This window comes from Eumetopias jubatus, unplaced genomic scaffold (assembly GCF_037043125.1).
Source record: "Eumetopias jubatus isolate StellerSeaLion01/CBP00866 unplaced genomic scaffold, mEumJub1_p1.0 scaffold_2, whole genome shotgun sequence".
In the NCBI taxonomy this organism is placed as follows: Eukaryota; Metazoa; Chordata; class Mammalia; order Carnivora; family Otariidae; genus Eumetopias; species Eumetopias jubatus.
In genome coordinates, this window is record NW_028274808.1 from 132,308,737 (window position 1) to 132,330,969 (window position 22,233).

The window sequence follows — 22,233 nt, forward strand, 5'->3', positions numbered from 1 at the left end:
TCGAGCCCCACATCGGGCTCCCCGCTCAGAGGGAAGCCTGCTTCTCCCTCTCCCATTCCCCCTGCTTGTGTTCCCTCTCTCGCTGTGTCTCTGTCAAATAAATAAATAAAATCTTAAAAAAAAAAAAAAAGTGGTGGTTAAGCCAAGCAACACCCTTCACTATCTGGCTTCAACTTACCTCTAACCTTCAGGGGGTAAGACCTCTTTCTGCTTATTTCTCACCCCAAAATGGATAAGACCCATTTCTGCCCCTTCTCTCTCTTCTAGACACTATGAACACAAGGAATTGCGAGGCATGGGGGGGAAAGCACAGCCCTGGTCTCTGCCAGTTCTCTCATGAACTCCTCTCCCCTGACTTTCAGAGCCTTCCAAAATATCCCTGCCCCTCCATCACAGTACCCCCAGCCCCAACCTCCACTCTCACCTCCCATTCCTGCTGTGAATAATTTCTGTCTCTGGGATACATCTGTTCTTGCAAATCTGTCCATGTTTAGATTTACAAAAATGAGACAGACCATACACGTGCCTACAGATTTTCTTTATTAGACTGAGCTCCTTAACGGCAAGGACTATTCCTGAGAGCACAGTGCTTAGCAAAAAGTGATACTTAATACATATCTTTGACTTAATGCATTACTCAGTTTCAAACAATCCAGAATTCTACTGAAGTCTGCCAGTCTTACTCATTATTTGATGACAAAATATGATTCATTGTCTGATACCTAAAACTGATTTTTACCAGATTGTTGTACCCATCAAATGACTCAAGCCTAGAAGGAGGCTGACAGCTCTCTTTCCTAGGTCAGCCACGAAAGCTGCCTCAGCTAACACCATATGTTTATCAGTTAATATTACAGGCTTTCATTTTTCAGTTTGCCATATTTATCATGAAAGTCCAAGTATACTACACCAAAAAAAAAAAATGAGTAACATTTATAGCAACTACACATTTAATTTTAAATCAAATAAGATTCAGAATGATATTAATAAGCTGTCTCTAGGACTAAAACTTCAACAACAAAAATCCCACAATGAAAAATCTCTCCATGCTGTTACAAATGCATCATGGAGAAAACAGAACAAAAAATACAGGATCTAGAGAGTTTTAAAATGCAAATGAGATTATGTGGCTCCTTCCACTGCTAAAAGATCACCATAGGCTTCCCTTAGCATTCAAGATTAAAATCCAGAAGCGTGACCTAGAAGGCTCCATCCCTAGCACATCTCCTCTTAATTGCTACCTCCAGATATATTCCCCTCCCCCTACCCTTCTCAAATACTAGCCACACAGGCCTTTCCATGCCTGGAATGAGTGGAGCCGTGCATTGCTGATCCCCACCTGGATGCTCTGTCCAGAGAGCTGAGGCCAATGTTGTCACCAACACCTCAGGTTAAAGGAGCTCATCAGTGAGGTTCCAGATCTAAATGTGCACCTGGTCCCAAGAGCATGAGTTCTGTAGCCCTTCGTCTCTTTGTCACTATCTAAAATTATCTTGTATATTCATTTATCTGTTTAATTATGTCTGGCTCTCCACACTCATCTCTTTCAAGAATGTAAGCTACTGAAGGTTAGTCACCTTTTTTTTCTCTCTTATGCCACACTGTGTACCCAGCACTAACCCATTAGGCTAATAGAGTATTGGCTGAATGGATGGAAATCTGCATACAGATGCAGAACCTCGAGTAGTGGTTTCTTTAAAAAAAAAAAACAAAACAAAACAAAAAAAATCATACAATTTGAAGCTAACAGAAGTATTTTCAAAAGACCGTACAAAAAGATAGTACAAAAGATAGCATGTTGGGCGCCTGGGTGGCTCAGTTGGTTAGGCCACTGCCTTCGGCTCAGGTCATGATCCTGGAGTCCCGGGATCGAGTCCCGCATTGGGCTCCCTGCTCGGCAGGGAGTCTGCTTCTCCCTCTGACCCTCTTCCCTCTCGTGCTCTCTATCTCTCATTCTCTCTCTCAAATAAATAAATAAAATCTTAAAAAAAAAGATAGCATGTTAATTTTTTTTAAACTAGGCAGTTATGGACAGCACCCTATAAATAACAGATTTATACAACAAATTGTCAAGTACCACACAGAAAGCAAGAGAAAAACAAATCATTCCTAAATTCATCTTGTGTCTCATGAGACTGCTGAAATGCCCCTAAGGGGATTTAAAAAAAAAAAAAAAGCAACTCTTCTCTCAAGTAATTATTCAGGAGCAAGCTTATTTTTTGTTCTTTTTTTTTTTTTTAAAGAAGAGTCATAAGAGATCAAACATACCAAGTGGATATTTTTTGTCACTTAACATCTTGAGCACCAGCTAATTCCCAACATATGTCAAACTGAATGAATTACACTCTATAGAACAGCTTAGGAACTGTACAGATTTACCATTCCAAAAGGAAGAGTCCCTCCCAATGACTGAACTTCTAACGCACACACATTCCAGAAAACCAATTGCACCACATACGATAAGAAGAACTGTTTGAAACTGGGCCAATGTACCAAGTGCTGCTTCAGCCAGAATAAATGCTCAACATTCAGACTTGCTAACCAACAGCAAAAAGCAACAGGAAAAGGCTTACATTTGGAAAATGAAAGGAAAAACAATGTCTATGTATTGATAAGAACAGTGAGGAACAATGGGATAATGATGAAACTGGCAAGAGGTGATTTACTTTTCTAAAGAAGAAAATATTAAGAAACATTTATTATTTACATGAGTACACAGAGACCCATCAGCATATTCCAGTTACTGTACAAACAAAAAAAAATTGTAGGGCTCCTCCTCTATCCATTTAATGAAACTCATTCCGTTACAGGAGTATATCAAAGACTAAACTCAAGGATGGATCTTCCATTCCCCGGTCAACACACAACTTCCAGTAGAAGCCGCTGCCAATTATATTTTAAACCGAGTTAAACAGGCTGCTGTGGACATGTATATAAGAATAAAGATAAACTTTCTACAACTGAAAAAAGTTTTTTTCGGGCTCCAACAAACACATGGACATAAAAACACAAAGATAATCCAAACCAACTTGCGTATCACACAAAACAGATGACAACAATGTAAGAATAGAGCGTTGGTATGTTTTTACAGAATCATCAGGTTTTTTCTTTACCTCCTGAATTACAGTTATCTTTTTTTTTTGTTTAATTGCACATGTCACATTTGTTTTCAAGAAAGAAAGCTTAATGTCATAAAAACTAGAGGCAGCCTCATTATTCTATTCCATTTCATCCCACAGACATTTCAAGAAGGAAGAACAGGGAGATTATTACAGGAGAAGAAAGCTGGAAACATGTATTGGTATTTTATATGGCAACAAGCAACAATTACATGTTTCTAAATATTCTCATTTTCATCATAACCCCAGCTCACCTCCTACCACTGGCTATAATTGGCATCTCCTTAAAACTAAACAGTAAGCCATTGTTTTTCTGGAGAAGTCTCCCTTCATTTTGACCTCTGCTAAGCAGTGTTATGAGCCTTACAAAGCTTGTCAGGATTCTTTGGGCTGGATTTTGGCCCAGCCATGGACATTTATATGCAGAATATATCATCTTTTCCCCATCACTGCCAACACTCAGTTCACTCGCTTAAAACAAAGGGTATTTATCTAACTTAATACAGCACCCTCCACCTACTTGAACACCAGTAAACTAGAATCTGAGAGTTCACTCATTTTTTTTTTTAAAGTACACTGCAGGAGCTTCAAAGACTATTTTTCATAATGCTTTAAAATTTCCGTTTTCAACACTCTCTTTGAGAAGCAGAAGCAAATATAACCATTCTAAGGAAACAATAAGCAAACATTTAAAGTTACCAAATGCACTGATAATTTATATTAAAAGCCTCTGACTGTGAAACAGAATTGCATTTTAAATGTTATGCCACTTAAAGTTATTTAAGAGCACGAAGGCACTTCTATGGTTTTCCATAGTCCAACTAAGATCTTAAGCCTCACAGAATAAAAACAAAACAAAACAAAACAAAACAGAAAATCTATTTGTTTCCCGTCATTATTGACTCACCTATCTGCCAGACCTAAGGACAAAAGAAGTAAGGGTTCTTGGAACACTGCATCACAAACTAAGGATGTAATGTATGGCAATTAACGTAAAAAAAAAAAAAAAAGTAAGGGTTCTACAATCTAGTGGGAGAAATACAAAGCGGGGGTAGGGGCAGACTGCTAAGAGTGATTGCAGAGGTTGGTTACAAGTGCTAAAGAATCAGGAGAAAAATACCAACTCTAAAGGAAGGAGCCTGGGATGATTTAATTAAGATCGGTGACATCTGAGCTTGAAGAATGAACAGAGTTTGGAAGAGGGGAAGGAGTCCCCACGCCCCTGCTGAGAAAGCATGTAAGTCTGTCAAGGGGTGATCATTCACCATGGGGTGTTTGCACCATCTTACTTCATTCCCCAACTTCAACTCCAAATTTCACCTAAAAAGGGTCCAAAGAACCACTGACAATTCACAGGGATGACAGCCTTTTGCAGCCATCCACTCCACTTGGCTGGTCTAGAGTCTCAGTGATATTTTAGGGCAGCAATCCCCTGAGAATTGCCTGTGGACTTTCCTGGGCCTGAAACAATGACCTCAAATTACTCTGCACATGAAAAACCGTCAATTTTAGGAAATGAGCAGAGTGGGGATGTCACGGTTTAGAATGCAAATGGACTTAACTGGCCTAGATGATGGCAAAAACAAAACTCACCACTCCTCCCACCCCTCCACCCTCCTCATTGTCCCAAAGAACACAGTCCCTGTGCCCACTTGATACAGGGCCTTGCGGTGCAAAGTCGGGCCTGACTTCCTAATTCAAATTATTTTACACTATTCTAAAGACCTCCTTGTGTTGTGTTTGAGCCAGCAGCCACAATTCCATGATTTTAAAAGTTCAGTAATAAATTTAAAAGCATTTAGTTGAACATCCCCACTCAAAATGTTCCTTGATTTCCTGACATGCTGAGCCCAGAAGTTTCAGGCTTTTAAGTAAGATTAGTTTAAAAAGAATAAGGCTACCAGTGGCAAAGAGGGGAAAAATGTGTTGCAACATTCCAATTTGAATGAACATCGGTTGATGCTTGAATTTCAACCTAAAAACATAAACAAAGTTAGCAGAAACAAAAAGATGGACTAGACCACGGGTTAGCAAACTGCCTCATGAGCCAAATCTGGCCCAGCTGCCTGTTTTTATAAATAAAGATTTACTGGAACACAGCCGTGCTCATTTGTTTCCACACTGTCTATGGCTGCTTTGGTCCTGGAACAGCAGAGCTGACTAGTGGCAACAAAGACTGCATGGACTTAGCAAAGCCTGAGATATTTACCATCTGGTCCTTTACAGAAAAGGTTTGTCAGCCCTTGGACTAGACCCTAAATTATTAAGAAAGAAAGATAAAGGGTGAATTTTTTTTAAAGTTTATTTTGAAGTGTTTCATTTTAAAGGAGTAAAGTACAGACTATTTCTGAAATAGTTTCTTCTGAAACATGTAAGGCTTTCAGTAACAAACCAAATTTCTCTCTTATCAGCTTTCCTGTCTTGGGGGGGAAAGATGAGAAATCTCCACTCTTATCTCTATCTAATTTTAATGCCTTACTCTTTTATTCCAAAAGATTAGCATACTGTAGTGCGCGGTGAAAAGTGTGCCAAGCTGGCAGCCTCCAGGGTCTGGCACCACTCACTGTACGATCTTATCTACTCCCTCCAGGACTCAGCTCTAATACCCTGCCCGGCCTAATGATCAACAGCCTCAAGTGGGTTGTAAAAAGAGTGTGTTGGTGGAAGTTTGGGAAACGCAGGGGGCATAAAAACCATCCCAGTCACTGGTTCCAACTGCATCTTCAATAGAGTAATGGACCTCACATTACAACTGTGTATGATTTTTAGGATGAAGTGAATGGGAAACGACAGAAGATGATGGAGATTGCAGATCAAAAGAAAACATTAGGAGAAGCTATGGGATTAAAAACTCCCAAGGCACAGTGAGTCCATCCAACTTCCCTGAGCTATCTACTTCAGCAGGCGGGTGTGGTTTGCGGAAAATATGAAGAATTAGCCAGTGGTTGCTATTAAAGGTCAGAACTTACTGTTCCTCAAATGTCCTGGTTCTTTAGAAGTCTGGTGGGAGATTGCATCACTAGATTTGAATACCTTTATTTAAATAAAAGGATATTTGTCAGGTTGAGAGTGTAAGGAAACAGGCTGACAGCCTGGATAAAATTAAACCAAGATCTTCAAATGAAGGTAGAGAGAGTGAACCTCTTACACATTTTAATCTTATTCCTTGGATTTAAAGCCGTCCAGGGAATCTCTCAATAATCAAGGCTGCCACCCTCTCTCTGCCCTCAGGGGAATATCGCTTCCCTACAACTCTGACCCAATCACAGACTCAACTATTCCCTTAACAATAAAATAGCTGAGAAGTGGCTGAAATATTTACATTAGATTTTACCAAAAACCAGAGGATAACAGAACAGAAATAAACAGGTAACATTCAACCAGATAATTTGATTGACAAATTACAACTTGCCTCACTTCACCTCGGGGCCCCTGGTTATCTATGGACCCACCACCAGCCTACTTGGGAGAGCATTCCTTCACTCCCAGACTTCTCTCATTCATCCTGGTCCACCCACGCAGGATGAGTGACATTAACTAAGTCCACCTCTTTCAGGAGAGACCCCCACCTCCCTACCAATGACTTCCACAGCATGATCCTGGAAGAACACGACCCAGTCATCCTGGCACCCCTCTACTACATGCGCTCTTTAAGCAGCAGGCTTTAATTACACTCTGTCACATGCATTCCACTGTTACCCAGAAATAGGGAGTTCTTAAAGAATGGACAGAGGCCTGTACTCCCCATGAAGTACCTTAACTGGGAAAAGGGCTAATCCAAAATAAAATGTAATGATTTTGGACTCAAGCCTTCAAAGCACTCTATAAAGAAGGCTTTACATGTTTTAAAGAAGGAGTCGCTGCCACATGCCTGGTAACAAGAAATTTTAGTCTGTGACAGTCATGGGAGAAGTCATTTTAAAAAACAATATTCAGGGACACCTGGAGGGCTCAGTCAGTTAAGCGTCTGCCTTGGGCTCAGGTCACGATCCCTGGGTCCTGGGATGGAGGCCCGTGTCGGGCTCCCTGCTCCGTGCGGAGCCTGCTTCTCCCTCTCCCTCTGCCTGTGCTCTCTCCCTCTTTCTGTCAAATGAATAAAATCTTTAAAAAAAAAAAATATTCAAGGGGCACCTGGGTGGCTCAGTCAGTTAAGCGTCTGCCTCTGGATTCCAGCTCAGGTCATGACCTCAGGGTCCGGGGTTCGAGCCCCATAGGTGGCTCCCCATTCAGCGTTCAGTGGGGTGCCTGCTTGAAGATTTCTGTCCCTCTTCCTCTGCCCCTCCCCCCGCTCACATTCTGTCTCTCTCAAAATAAATAAATCTTTAAAAATTATTAAGAAAAATAAAAACACACAGAAATGATACCTTGAAAGGAGGAAAAATAAAACAGGAATGAGTCCATCACTCATCTTCTAATCCTCTTCCCACATACATACCAAAAAATAACGCTAAGATTAGTCCTATATCTTCATAGGGGTTTGGGTTACACAGACATATACACTGTCAAAATGTACCAAAACACCTCAAGTTTGTGCATTTCGTGGCATACCTGACTTTTATGGTGAAAGGGGAAAAGCCCTGTAAATACTTAACTTTAGCTGATGACATACAAGCTGAAGTATTTTGGGATCTGCAACTTACACAAGAAGCATAAGAGATTAATGGATGGATATAGCAATGAAGAGATGAGTACATACGTGGTAACGCAAATATAATAAAGTGTTAATAGTATAATCTGGGAATAAGGCTTTTTACTGTGAAATTCTTCCAACTTTCTGAATGTTTAAAATTTTTCCTAATACAGGGACGCCTGGGTTGCTCAGTTGGCTAAGTGTCTGCCTTCACGCTCAGGTCATGATCCCAGGGTCCTGGGATCGAGCCCCGCGTCAGGCTCCTTGTTCAGTGGGGAGCCTGCTTCTCCCTCTACCTGGAACTCTGCCTGCTTGTGCTGACAAATAAATAAATAAAATCTTAAAAAAAAAAGTTTTTTCCTAATACAGTGTTAGGGGAAATAGCCACAAGAATACACTAGTAAATATGACAGGATCTAAGAGGCTGCCAAACACGAGGAGATCCCACACGGTTCCATCACACACATCTACAGACAAAACTTCAGGTTGAACAGGAGGTCTCTACCAGAAAGAGGTAAGGGGGTAGAGGTGCACCTGAGTGGCTCAGTCAGTTGTGTCGGACTCTTGGTTTCGGCTCAGATCCCGATCTCAGCCCACATGCCCGCACATCCCCACATCAGGCTCCATACTTGGCAGGGAGTCTGCTAGAAATTCTCTCCCCCTCTCCTTCTGCCCCTCCCCACACTTGGGCGCACACTCTAATAAATAAATTGTTAAAGAGGCGGGTGGGGCAGTGAGAAGCACAAATTCATCTATTAACTAGCACAGTGGCTCCCTGAAAGGAAAGGACCTGAAGAGTGGTCCTGAACTGTGAGACACTCCATGACAGCTGCTGCCGGCAGAACTGAAACAGCCTGAGCGTACGTATGTCTGCACGCTGCAGAGTTTATCTGTGTGCGCGCACCGAGCAAAACCTTACCTTGCTCTTTCAAAATCTTCCACTTTTTCTCTATTGAGAAACTACAAGGGATCCAGCAGAGATACATATGTGCATTTGGAGGAGGACATTTCCGACTCCCATTTGGAAAGCTTTTAGGGCAATCTCCTTAGCAGCCACTATGGAGACTTAATTCACCTTTCCCTCCCACTCCTCCAATCTTCACCTTTGTGTAAAAAAAAAAAAAAAAAACATTGTTTTTCCCTATTTGAGAACTAGATTGGTTGTGAGGTTTCAGAAAATTAATCTTCTCCAATTCTTGTCCTACTTCATGTACAGATTTAGTGCCTATAAAGGAACCACCGGAATCACATTTCCTTCTTCATGTTTCAAAGCGTTTTTCCTACAAGTCCTTCCCTACAAAATTACCAAGCCAGAAAGCTTTGGGCTTTAAGGAAGGCCTGATTCTGTGGTTTCCCTATTTTAAGTTACATCTGATATCTAAGATACAAAACGCCCAGAGTTTAGACACGTATTTTACACAAGTAAATTTGTAATACAATAGGTACCAATCTCCCTTTCCGAGTATTTTCTCCCTTGAGTTAGTTGAAAAGTGCTTCTGCAGTCAACCTCTTCCTTGCCAGATATGTTGAGGACCCATGTCACTCAGAATTCTTCCCTTGCTGCTTTAAAAGACTCACCTTAAGTTCTCTGCTAATGGGCTCCCTCACCTCTGACCCCTCTCTATCACCTCCTGCTACAGAGCTACCGAATGGAGAGAGCTGTGTGTCAGTCTCTTCCTGCAGCTTTGCTGAGTTCGGGGAGGGCAGAGAGGAGGATGAGCAATACACAATAGGATGCAAACACTCTGGCTACCAGCATCGCAAGCTGGTTAAGAGCGTGGTCTCTGGAGTTAGGGATGGGTTCGTACATGGACTCCACGACTTTCTAGTAGTGTCCTTTGGGCAAGTCATTTAACCTGAATGTCAGCCATTTTATTTTATTTATTTATTTATTTTTAAGGGTGATACTAGGATTTACTGAACTGTGCCTTAGTACAGGCGCTGGGGCTTGCCCATGGTGCTCTTGATGTATAAAGCCCGGACGTTCTGCCAATTCTTCTTGAGCAAGGACACCAGGAAATTGACTGCTAAGTGGATGCTGTACACAAACTCGTCATCTGTCATCTTCACATGGCCAACAGCCACTGCCCGACACAGCACCTTCTTCATCTGGAATTTGATGGTGGACTTCACTTCATCCACTTTGGCCACCATGTTTTCATTGTGGGTCAGCAAGGAAGGGAACCTGCCAGCCTTATTCAGGCCTGGGCCCAGGATTCGTGGGATCTGCTTGATCAGAGATTCTGAAGCCAAAAAGGCATCATACTTCTTGGCCAGATTCTTGACTAATTTCTTATTCTTGTTGTTCTTATTCTTGTTGAGTTTCTTCAGCACTTCAATGTCCATGTGGGGAATATCCACTGCCTTGGCCTCATCACAGTGCTGCTGATGCCCCAAAACACATACGGAGAACTTGGGGCAGGGAGTGGACTTAAGCCTGACGGTGCCCAAGAAGCGTTTGCCCTTCTGAGGGTCACAGTTCTTCAAGCTGATCTGCAGCTCCACCCCGTCTCCAAAAACTTCCGGCGCTTGCACTGGTTCCTGTGCAGGACTTCCCGCACCGCCCCGTACAGGGTGTCGCAGGAGACTTTGCTGCTCATGGTTCTTCGCGCCGCAGTAACGGGAAAAGAGTGAATGTCAGCCATTTTAAAAAAGGTCGTGGCAATCCTGGTACCAATTCCCTAAAAACTAATGTGAGGTTTAAGTGAGCTAATGCCTGGTAGTACCATAGTTAACTGAGAGCACTCAAGCGAGCAAGAAAGGAGAAATCTGAAAATGTCTCCAGATGCACCTCCAGCTGTGCTCTTCAAAAAAACTCAGGTTTTACACTTTCCCAATTTGCAGCTTTTATCTATCCAAGCCTTTGTCCTCCCCACATCCCTCTGCTTCAACAAATCCTTTCCTTATCACCACCCTCAGAAGTGTTTCTTCCATTTCTCCCTTTCCTACAGGGCTGTGTAATCCACATGGTGCCCAGCAGTGTCCTGCACACACACGTTGCGTCCTAAACAGACTTTTAACTAACGCTTGGGGCCAGCACTGGTTGAGCTGGAGTCTGTTTACAATATACTGATGTTCTCTGAGGCACAAATATCCACATACCTATGAACTAGGAGGAACCAGCGGAGCAGGGGTTCTCAACTGTGGCACTACTGACATTTTGAACCAAATAATTCTGTGTGTCAGAGAACACTGTCCTGTGCATCGTGAGACATTTAGCAGGATCCCTGGGCTCCACCTTCGGTGATGGAAGCACAGTCTTCCCGGATGTGACAATCAATTATGTTTCTAGACTTTGCCAAATATTCCTGTGTGTGGGGTGGGGGCTAAAATAACCTCCTCTTCTTTTCCCTGCCTCCCCGGTGTTGAGAGCCACTGTTGTAGAGAATGAGAACTATTCCCCAAGTCGTGGCGTTAGTTTTCTACTCTAGCAGCAGTCACCACAATGCGGCACACGAAAAACAGACACGGGAACTCTTTAGCTACATCTGTGCAAGGCACCTTCGAGATTCTGTCACTACCAGCTATGGCCGACAGGGTGAGTCACAGACTCAAAACTCTAACGATACCAAAGGTTCAGAACCGCTGTAAGAATTAAATGAACTAATGCATACACAGTGCTTAGCCCAGTGCCTGGCCATGAGTTTAAGTATTCCCCACCTGTGAGCTCTTATCAGTTAAATATACACAGCTGAGTGCAAGTGCTGGGCAAGACAGCACAGGCCTGGGCTCTCCCCTCACCCGCTCTTTCCACGTTCCTCCCACCCATCTCCCCGAGGAGGAGGTAAGATAATTCAATACTAAACAGTACCAGGGTCCCTGGAGCTGATAGCGTATGAAGCGGCGTAAGAGAACAGAAGAAAAAAAAGAGAATCCAAGAACGGCAGGAAAAGTGTGGTGTCCTGCAGCAGAGGCAAAGGGGTGCACACATTTCCCACTAGACAGGAAGCGGCAGAAGGATGCTTGGTTCATTCCAAAATGAGTTTCTTATAAGGAAGCAGCATCCTGAAAGGGCATGAAGGGTACAAGGGATTTCACATCTACCCAGGGAAGTTCCACCCACATAATTCTCCCTTTCTAAATATTATAGGAGTTCCCTGAGTTAGAAATACCCCCCATAGCTGCAAATAGTTGCACTGTCTCTCCTTAATTCCCCATGTGGTAACCAAGTTGTGGGGAAAAGGTACTTCCCAGTGCGAGGCATTCGGAAATACTGACCTCATGTTTCTTCACCCTGAGAGGAATTTTACACATACTGTGTTTCCCTGCTCTCATCTCATTCCCTTTTCCTGCTTCATACACTTCAGCTGACACACACACACACACACACACACACACACACACACACACACACACACACACAGTCATGTTCCATTTTCTCCATCCTTCTTTTCCTCCATTAGTAAACCAAGGCGCACTGACCATACAGGTAAAGTGTATGAAGGACAAAGCTGACATTTTTGTGAAAGTCTAGAGTAGATGGGTAGAGGCTGTGTGCCAGCTCTGTAGCCATGATCAATCACTGAGAGTCAGTCACTTAATCTCCATGAGCCTCAGTTTCTTCATCTGTACAATGGGAGGGATAACCCCTGCCTAACAGATTCAATGACATCAAATATGCAAATTCTTGGCTCAGGGCTCAAAATGTAAGAGAATGCACAATAAAAGATTGCTATTATTATATACCAAAATTATACACGTCTGTGTCCTTCAAAGTACCCAAAGTTTATCAACAGAAATACTCCCAAGAAATTCATTTTTTCCACTTTTTCTTCCTATTAAACCTAAAGGTCCCTTACAATACTCAACCCTCCCACCAAAAAGAACTTAAGCAGAAGATAAGCTGTCTTATTTAAGCATGGTTCATCTGCCTTGTTCAATCAATTGCACTGTTTTCCATTACTGTACCACATGTTTGACATTTTGGCACCATAAGTGAAGAAACATTCTGGGTTCAGCCTGGGGCCTAACCTTCATCACATGATTTTCGTTGCTGCTTCTGTAGAATTTTTTGTTTTCCAAACCCATTTCTGGAAGAAAAGCAGTCTGTAAATAGGAAACCATGCATGCTTTCTTTCTAAATTCCCAACATCTATTGAAATAACATCTACTCTTACCAGCAATTCAACTATGAAAACACAGGGAAAGAAATTTTTGAATTAAATAAGAAAGGTTTCTCTCAAAAAAAAAAAAAAAAAGATTACAGTGGCTCTTGCTGTCCTAAAGTTTGGGCACAAATTTTAAAGGAATTCTATAAAAATATAAGATCTGAATTTTCTATTCCTGATAATCTAAACAAAGTTTACAAAGTTAAAGACAATTGCCAAAAATCTGTTTATTTCCTTGTCAATTTTAAAATGATATCGCAAAAACAAGAAATGTAATTTTTCATTGGCTATTTTTTTTTTTAAAGATTTTATTTGAAAGAGAGAGACACAGAGAAAGAGGGAACACAAGCAGAGGCAGTGGGAGAGGGAGAAGCAGGCTTCCCACCGAGCAGGGAGCCCGATGCAGGGCTCAGTCTCAGGACCCCAGGATCATGACCTGAGCCAAAGGCAGACGCTTAATGACTGAGCCACCGAGGCGCCCTCCTTGGCTAATTTTAAACTAATATTTAAAAGCACAATGAGAAAATAACCATTTCAGTCTGCATTAGGATTCCAACTTCTATTGAGGCAACATTTGTGTTCTGCATGAGCATGCATGTACATGTACCTGTGTGTATGAATAGAAAAGAAAAAATCCTAGGTCTTCAATATTTAGTTTGTGAGCTATACTAGTTCTTCTTCAACTATGACAGTCTTATAAATAAACACGAATGAGTGAAGCTCATAAATATGTTATTCAGAGTAGTTTCCATACCCAGGATCATGAACAGACCATAACACCTAACTGTGGCAGTGTGTTAATATCTGTCACTACCTTGGCTCCTAGCACAAGGTATAAAATAACACCTTGCTTTAGTCAATATTAAGTAGGCTGCTTTTGGCTTTCTAAAAACGTATTCTTAGCATGGCATTTCTAAGCATAAAAGAACTGAAAGTCTTATGTTCCTCCTCTCAAATTTAAGACAAGATGACAATCTTAAAAAAAAAAAAATCAAAACAGCCTAAAGTAACCTCCACCTCATCCTTTCCCCTGTACATTGAATAAATCACCTATCAAACATATGTCAAGAACGACTCAGGGCGCCTGGGTGGCTCAGTAGTTAAGCGTCTGCCTTCGGCTCAGGACATGATCCCGGGGTCCTGGCTGAGTCCCACGTCAGGCTTCCTGCTCAGCGGGGAGCCTGCTTCTCCCTCTGCGGCTCCCCCTGCTTGTGCTGTCTGTCAAATAAATAAAATCTTAAAAAACAAAAACAATGATTCAAAATGAGGTAACATTTCATGTGTAAAGAAAAAGTGGAAAAGGAACAAAAAGAAAATGTTTGGTCAAGTTGTTGAAAATTATGGAAGATGTTTCTCTCTCATTTTAATTAGAGTTAACATTAATATACTGTAGCTTTTGTTTTACTGAACTACAGAATATTTTAAAGAGAAATTGTATCTATTATGGTCAAGGAAAAGTGAATGAAAAAGTCTGCTCGGAAGTGAGGGTCTCTCAGGGCTCCTGCCTAGCTCAGTCAGTGGAGCATGTAACTCTTCATCTTGGGTTGTGAGTTCGAGCCCCACGTTGGGTGTAGAGATTACTTAAAAATAAAATCTTAAAAAAAAGGGGGGGGAGAGAGAGAGAGAAAGTTAAAAAAAAAAAAAGGAAAAAGAAAATGAGATCTTCTCTACAGCAATAGAGACTACAAAATTCTCCTGCCTAAAGTCCGATGTAAGTCACCTACAAAAATATGATTTCACTCCAGAGAGTTAGATTAACAATGCATTCATTTGGGACAAAAGCAAATGTATATTTTCACTTCCTCCAGGAGAAACTGAGGCAAATAAGATTTCCCAAATGTCCCCAAGATAAACAAGTGGTGTCTGGCTAGTGATTCAGGAGTCCCTGGCACTCAAACCTACTCTTTTCCATTCCATGAAAATTTGCAAAGAACACAGTAATCCTGTCTAAAACTTTAATACTTCTGAAAAACAGGATGAGGTTTTTATAGGAAGTTATCCCATTAAAAGACCACTAGCTTTTTTTTTTTAACAAAATACTCGAGTCGATCTTGAAAAATATCCATGAAAATTCCATAAGCACGAGTAAAGAAGCTCCGGAGATTGGCTCTATCACATGTTAACACACGTTATAAAGGTATAGTGATTGAGTCTTGACAATGGCTTTTGAATAGAGAGAACAGAATGGCTACTTTTGAGGGAGAGGAGAGGGCTGCAGAACCCTCACTCCTTAAACCAAAATAAAATCCACATAGATAAAAGATAAAAAGATATAGCTTTTAAAAAAATGTATCACCAATACTCAAAGAAACCTTCTGGAAGAAGACTTAAGAAAGTAATACTTTGGGGAGTCTGGGTGGCTCAGTCATTTAAGCGTCTGCCTTCAGCTCGGGTCATGATCCCAGGGTCCTGGGATCGATCCCCACATTGGGCTCCCTGCTCGGCGGGAAGCCTGCTTCTCCCTCTCCCACTCCCCCTGCTTCTGTTCCCTCTCTCGCTGTGTCTCTCTCTGTCAAGTAAATAAAAAAAAAAAATCTTAAAAAAAAAAAAAAGAAAGTAATACTTTGAAGGGGGCAATCTAAAATGAAGACATAACAATTATGAATATCTATGCAACAAAAGCACCTACATTTGTAAAGCAAAAACTTCAGATTATTAGGAGAAAAGCTCATTAATTGTATCAGACTTATTTTATCTCTCAGTCCAAAGAATGGACAAAAATTAGAATACAGAATGATGTAAGACAGATCTAATGTACAAAAACCCACCTTAAACTCTGGGCCCTGAAAATAAAGAATATACATTCTTTTCATATGTTCACAATACATTCATAAAATTATATGATGCCACAAGAGGTCCACAACTAAATATGTTTATTTGAAAAATAACTGTAAAACAGAGGTACAAAAGAGATGAGGTGATGATAATGAACGCAGGATCCCTGAAGTAACTTTATGTAATCAAACATAGCTGTGATGCTGGCAGAGGTAAGAACTTTCAGTTCCTACAGTAGTTCGTTGTGATCACATTTTTTCAAGAAGCCACAGAATCCCTTGAGAAAAAAGTACTTAAACCAGCGGCTACTTCCTAAAGGACCCAAGGTAGAAGATTATCTATTTCCTATTTCTGAGACACTGAAAGAACTCCCCCTTCCACTGTGTTTTCATGTTTAATTATCTTCAATGAGAACTTCGTTCCTGGGCTTTTCCTTAAACCCCGTAGCATATATAATTTATTAATTCAAGATCTGTGTTTGGCAGAGGTGGAGGACATCTTTCACCACACTTCCTATAGCAGTCTTTCACACGCATAAAAGGTTGCTTTGTAAATTAACCTTTGTATTTAATAGCCAGGCTAAATATCCTCCTTACTGTCTAAATCTTCACTTCCTTATGACTGGACTCACTGAGCTGCGACTTCCCTACTTCTATCGCCAATCCTTATTTGATGGCTTTCCAAACTAAGAAAAACGTACTCTCAAACTTCTTTTCCACGTTTAACTTGTTTATATGTATGCACCAATTAAGGCACTCTTCGAAAATACAGTCTTTATTTTAAAAGTACAATTTGTTATGGAACTCATTTTGCCTTTATTAAAAACAAAAAACAAAACAAAAACACAGGGCTGAGTTTTGATAGACTTAATCCACAAAAGTAATTTTTACTTCAAGAAACTGCCACATGGCAATATTTCCTAAAACCACATTTGCCCTGTTTAAAAATGCCACCCTTTCCACTATCATCACTTATTTCCATGTATATTCTGAAAGGGCAGTTAGTTCTAACACACATCATGACCTGCGTTTTCTCCACTTCAGGTCAACTTTGTCAGAGGTCCTTGTGGCTGACGTGAGATCAAGTTCCACACTCCATTACTCTCTGTCATGACACCCCATTTGTTTTTTGTCATGGTGCTTTAACAGTTTGTGCTTGTTTCACTGGTCAGTTTGTTGGCTTAATTTTCTGTCCTCCACCCCCTCTCCCAACCAGCTATGAGCTCCTCTTCATGTGGGGAGACAGATCTGTCTGAACCAGCTTCGAGCCCTGCACACACTGTGGCCGGCTCTCAGTGAGCAATGAGGCATTCATCAATACATAATATGGATAATATTAAAAGCACTGTTCATGTATGTGAATTGGCCACAGTCATAAAGCTATTAATGCTGATACAATCTTTAAAAGGGGTAAATTAATACCCAGAAGCAGTGAATTCCAGTAACATGCCATAATGTTCTGAGGCTCCAAAGCTGAAAGCACACTGGGTAGGCTCATTAAAGGCAGCCATGTAGGAGACAACTAACCAGGGCCTCCCAGCTCTTTCACAGACTAGCAGCGGGAGTGCTGAAAAGATGATTCACTTTCACGACCATCACACACACATCTAAAGACAATTTCAGAGCATTTCATGAAGTATTTTTGTTCATAAAATAGATCTATCTTTTCCTGAAGTTTGGAACACACCACTGACTGGGGGCATATGGTCACCACCTTCCCCTAGCAGGACCCAAGTTTTAAAGATAATTACCAGAAGCTCCACTCAGATAACCTATCTCTGCATTCAAGACTGCAGTGAATGGGAACAGCTAATTTTTGCCTGAATGTTTTTATTTAAAAAAAAAAAAAAAAACCACACACATTTAAATGACAATTTCTAAGGCTATTTTTCAGTTCTGAAATAAAGGCTTTATATATATATTTATTATAAAACAAAATTTTATAAATATATATACAGCTATTTGCAGGGTTTATGAGCTATGTGTTGGAAAATTCACTTCCTACTTTGACAAAAACATGCATTGATACTTTAAATGTTAAATTGGTTTTCTTTAAATACTCTTTGATACAAGTTTCTTCTTCAAAAGCCCAACCAATTTTAGAAATACTATATTTTCTATGAAAAAAGTTGTTTTTAAGCCACATGTATTTAAAACATCACATTATCTTTTAATAATCAAATGCAAAAGTGATCAGATCTCAGAACCACCAGTTCCACAGCCCAGCTGACCCGAAAGATAGCAAAATAACTTGCAAAAAATTGAATTAGGTCACTTTAAATATGGGAGAGGGTGGACACATAGTCTGAAAACAGTTTAGTGGTTCTTCCAAAAGTAAGGCATAGAACTATCCTAGGACCCAGCAAACCCCTCTTAGGTATCCAACCAAGCAAAAGGAAAATGTACATCTACATAAAGACTGGCACGCAAATGTTCTTAGGAATATTATTCATAATAGCCACCCACCCCTACCCTGTGGGCGCGCGCATGCACGCGCACACACACACACACACACAACCAGTCTCTAATATTCAGACAGAATACTATTCAGTTATTACAAGGACAGAACTGACACGTGCTATGCCATAGACGAACCTCAAAAAAATTACGGAAGTGAAAAAAGCCAGATGCAATAAACCACAAGATTCCATGTATGTGAAGCACCCACCAAAAGCCAAATTTACACACAGAAAGATTTTTGCATGGGGCTAGGAACAGGGATTACATATAAATGGACATGAGAGATCTTACTGGGGAGATATCCTAAAAATGATTTATGATGATGGCTGTATCACTTAGTAAAGTAAAAATAATTGAATTGTACACCTGAAATGGGCAACTCTTATGATATGTAAATTACACCCCAAAGTTATAAAGGGAAAAAAAGGAAAAAAAAAAAACTTGGGACTCAAGAAAAAGTTCATAAAATGATAAGTAACATAAGAGATAAAAGATCTGGGTGATAGTGAATGTATCCTGATTAAAGCTAGTTCCCTCTCCTCCTCTCCTGCCAAAAGAGTCATTTACCAAGCTACCAAAAGGACATGCAGGAGTCAAGTTTCTACTCCACTCTTCAAAATAATAGGTAACACCAACACCTTGGAGGTACCACCAGGATATGGGTGACCTCAGGAAGAAACCAAGTTTCATTCTAGGCTTATCATGAGAACCTATCTTTTCAAAGCCTACAAATTAAGTAAATCTAATGATTTTCACTTTATCCTTAGAAAAACATGACTCTTAAGAAAAATACGAAGCTGTTTGTAAGACTAAGGCACCTGTCATGAAATTGAAAAAACAAAACCCCCACACTATCAGTAAAATGATAAAAAATTATCAAACTCAATCTTTTATTAACTTCCAATCTAGGGCTTTTTTTGGGGGGGGTCTTCTGGGCGCAGTTCCCACTTAAAAACAAAAAACTATGTTTAATCAGTTATTCTGAATTATACTAAAAACAAGTGACACGACAAGCAGACAACACTCATCTCTTTATTCTTTCCAACATTTTCAGCTAGAAATTGATTTTGGAAACAAATATAACATACTGGGTTCCACTGTATCTTTTTACTATGCTAATGTCAGTAAATGTGGCTGCCTAATTTCTTTCCTGTGGTACAAAGTTTATATTTACACAGCTTTTTAAAATGGGAGAGTTAGCACAAGTATGGTTTAACTCTAAAAGGAAGTGAGGGGGTAAAGGGAGAGATACCAATTATAAAATAACAGAAAAACCTAATTCCTGGAAGTGTAATTGCAGATCAACGTTACTTGGGGGAAAAAAAAAAAGAGTTAGCTATGTGTTACTGTCCAGAATTTTGTACCAATAAACACCCCCTTTAACAAAATGTTTAAAGTATTTAAAATTCAGCATGTTAACCCAAGAGGTTCTGTTTTCCTTTAAAAAAAAAACCCACAAAAATCATAATATCATGAACTCATGACAGCTAAAGCTACCAACTTAACTAGATAGGCCATCTTACTTAGAAATGTTTATGGTAAAATACTAATTTATCAATCAGGAGAAAAAATATGTAATTTCTGCAAAACTAGGAAACAGGTTTCATTCTTTTACACAAAACAATGGGAACTGGTTAATTTTATACCACTTTCCAAAAATTCACATCCAGAGTAAATCAGGTACACCTGCATTTTTAAGGCAACAATAAGGGGAGCAATTTAACAAGCTATCCAGATGCACATTATCCAAAATGAAAGTCACGTGAGAGGCCAGGCTCTGTCATGACCACAGAAACATATGCACCAAATCAAAATTTAATTACACTGCAGGACACCGTTTGTGAATTGTGCTACATATTTTATCAACTGCTCCCCTTTGACAGGGCAGTTTCCTGCAGGAAAGTTCCAAGAACTGAAGAGTTACAACACCCACATACCAGAAAGTGTTTCCTGAATTTTGTTACAGGAACTGACATCTGCTATAATTTGAATATTTACTTCCCAGTAGGAGGAGTCCCATGTAAAATTTTGTTGATTATTTGTTCAACACAGTAGACACAGGCAATGTTTTGTTTTAAAAACAAAACCAAACCAAACCACCACCACCACCTTTCAGTTTCATAGAGTTTGGATGTAATTGACCAATTCACAGTTGTAACTTTTCCCCTGGGAACAAAAACATCTGCCACCTGATAAACTTAGGTATGTGTGGTAGAGAGTGCATTTGTAGTTACGGTAGGAGGTAGGAGGCAGCCCAGAGTGGACAGGAAAGGGCAAATTAAATAACCAGGTCCTTGGGAAGAAACAACTGTTAGGAAAGTGCTGCACGATCAAACGTGGGCTTTACTTCTTGGTACCTTCCTTTTCCTTTCATTTCTTAAATTTAAGTGCATCTGGAGACTTCAGCACTTATCGTTTGTAACAGATACATAAATTTATAGAGACGGAGATTTATTTTTTCTACCAACCTCTTGTCTATTTCAATGGGGGAAGGAGGACAGGTGTGAAAATGTAACTGCATTTCATGATATACTTTATATATCTCTCACACACAGACTCCATTTCACAAAGGGTAGTAGGGTGGGCCTCTGGCCCCGGAGAAGCAGATCTCCACCCAAGCTCCACCCCAGGCCTGTCCAATCAGAATCTTGGGGGGGTGAGGAGGAGTAGAATCAGCACATCGGCAAGCACTCCCCGTGATTCTAGTGTCTAGTCAAGTTTGAGAACCTTGAACTTAATAGGACTACATTGCATCTAAAATATTCTTTTCTTTGTCTAATTGCCAATCCAGCAGGAAGCAATAGTGAAAAGAAAGGCAAGATGATTTGGGGTAAAATACAAGCAAGCCAGTGAGTCAAGAGTTCCATCCTTAACTCTCTCCAGCCCACCCAAAGGATCATGTGGGCCCACAAGTCTCCAAGTATTCATCATCATATGAGCCATTACGGAGGAACAACAACTCTTGGTACTTTTAGAGTGTGGTCAAACTGTGGGTGTCCTTTGGAGATACAATACTTAATACCAAAGTAAGGGTCATTTAGGTGTCAATCGACAATATATTTCCCCCTTCAGTTAGCTTCAGTTCTTTTTGACAAGATGTCCCTACTGGGATTCCTCTTCATATATTACACCTGACATCAAATTACTGCTTGAGTAATAGCCCTAAGAATCTGATCGTTTAATCAGGTTAAATTAAAAACAAAGCCAATAAACCATAACAAGAAAACACATTCACCAGAGAACAAGACTTCCAGGATTAAGTCTGCTGGCCTTGTGGCCATCGGGTTAAGCTTTAACTCACTGTGGATAGCTTGGAAAAGGGAAAAGTTTGCACAGAGGAAAGATTCTCAACACTGATCACTGCCAAGACAAAAAGTCAGCCCTTGGGATTGTTTTGAAGTTAATTTTTACTTTAGGGTCTCTAGGGCATTAACACCAAGAGTTACCTTATTTTTCCCCTTGAGGCCTAAAGCTAAGCTCCACCTGACACATTTATAGTTGAGCAAGATGTTACTGTGCATTCTACCTGCTGTATTATGCTGAGCAAATGAATACATGTATATTCATAATAAAATTAACAATCTGAAGCAGAGCTAAAATACTACAGCTTTATCTCGCCCATTTTTTTACTTATGTAAAAAAGGTAATCATTTAAGCTGCTGTAAAAGTTATGCACACACCCTATGCCAATAAAATGTAACTGAACCACAAAAGAGATTATGATATCCAAGCTTGTTATGTTTGTACTTCTGAGCCAAGAAACTTTGTCCTAAAGATGTAGACTGTATTTCCAACTAGTACGGAGGGAAAAAATCAGAATATGTTACTGGTTGTAGTTCTCACTACAACTCACATACAGGACTTTCTCTTTTAAAAGACAGATTTGGGAATTAAGTTTATTTGCCAATCTTGGAAAACAAACGAAATAGAGAAATTTCCTAATAGAAAACTAAGTTTATATATTTAGAAGCAATCAAATTGTATTTATACCGCAAAGCAGTAATGAAGATAATTGGCTTTATAATTCCTCCACTTTTACAGCAATTGGGTAATATATATAGATTTGGATGCTCAAACCAAAGGACAGTACCAAAATGAGATTTCCCTCTTATCCATGATTAAGATAACATTTTTCATTACTG

The 22,233-nt window shown here is 40.2% G+C and overlaps 1 protein-coding gene and 1 pseudogene across 5 annotated transcripts in view; both read right to left on the reverse strand.

Moving 5' to 3' along the window:
• The window catches only part of AFF1 (ALF transcription elongation factor 1), a 201,251-nt gene that overhangs the window by 103,512 nt on the left and 75,506 nt on the right, over positions 1 to 22,233 (reverse strand). The window lies entirely within an intron of this gene.
• On the reverse strand, positions 9,433 to 10,927 carry LOC114224895 (large ribosomal subunit protein uL1 pseudogene; annotated as a pseudogene).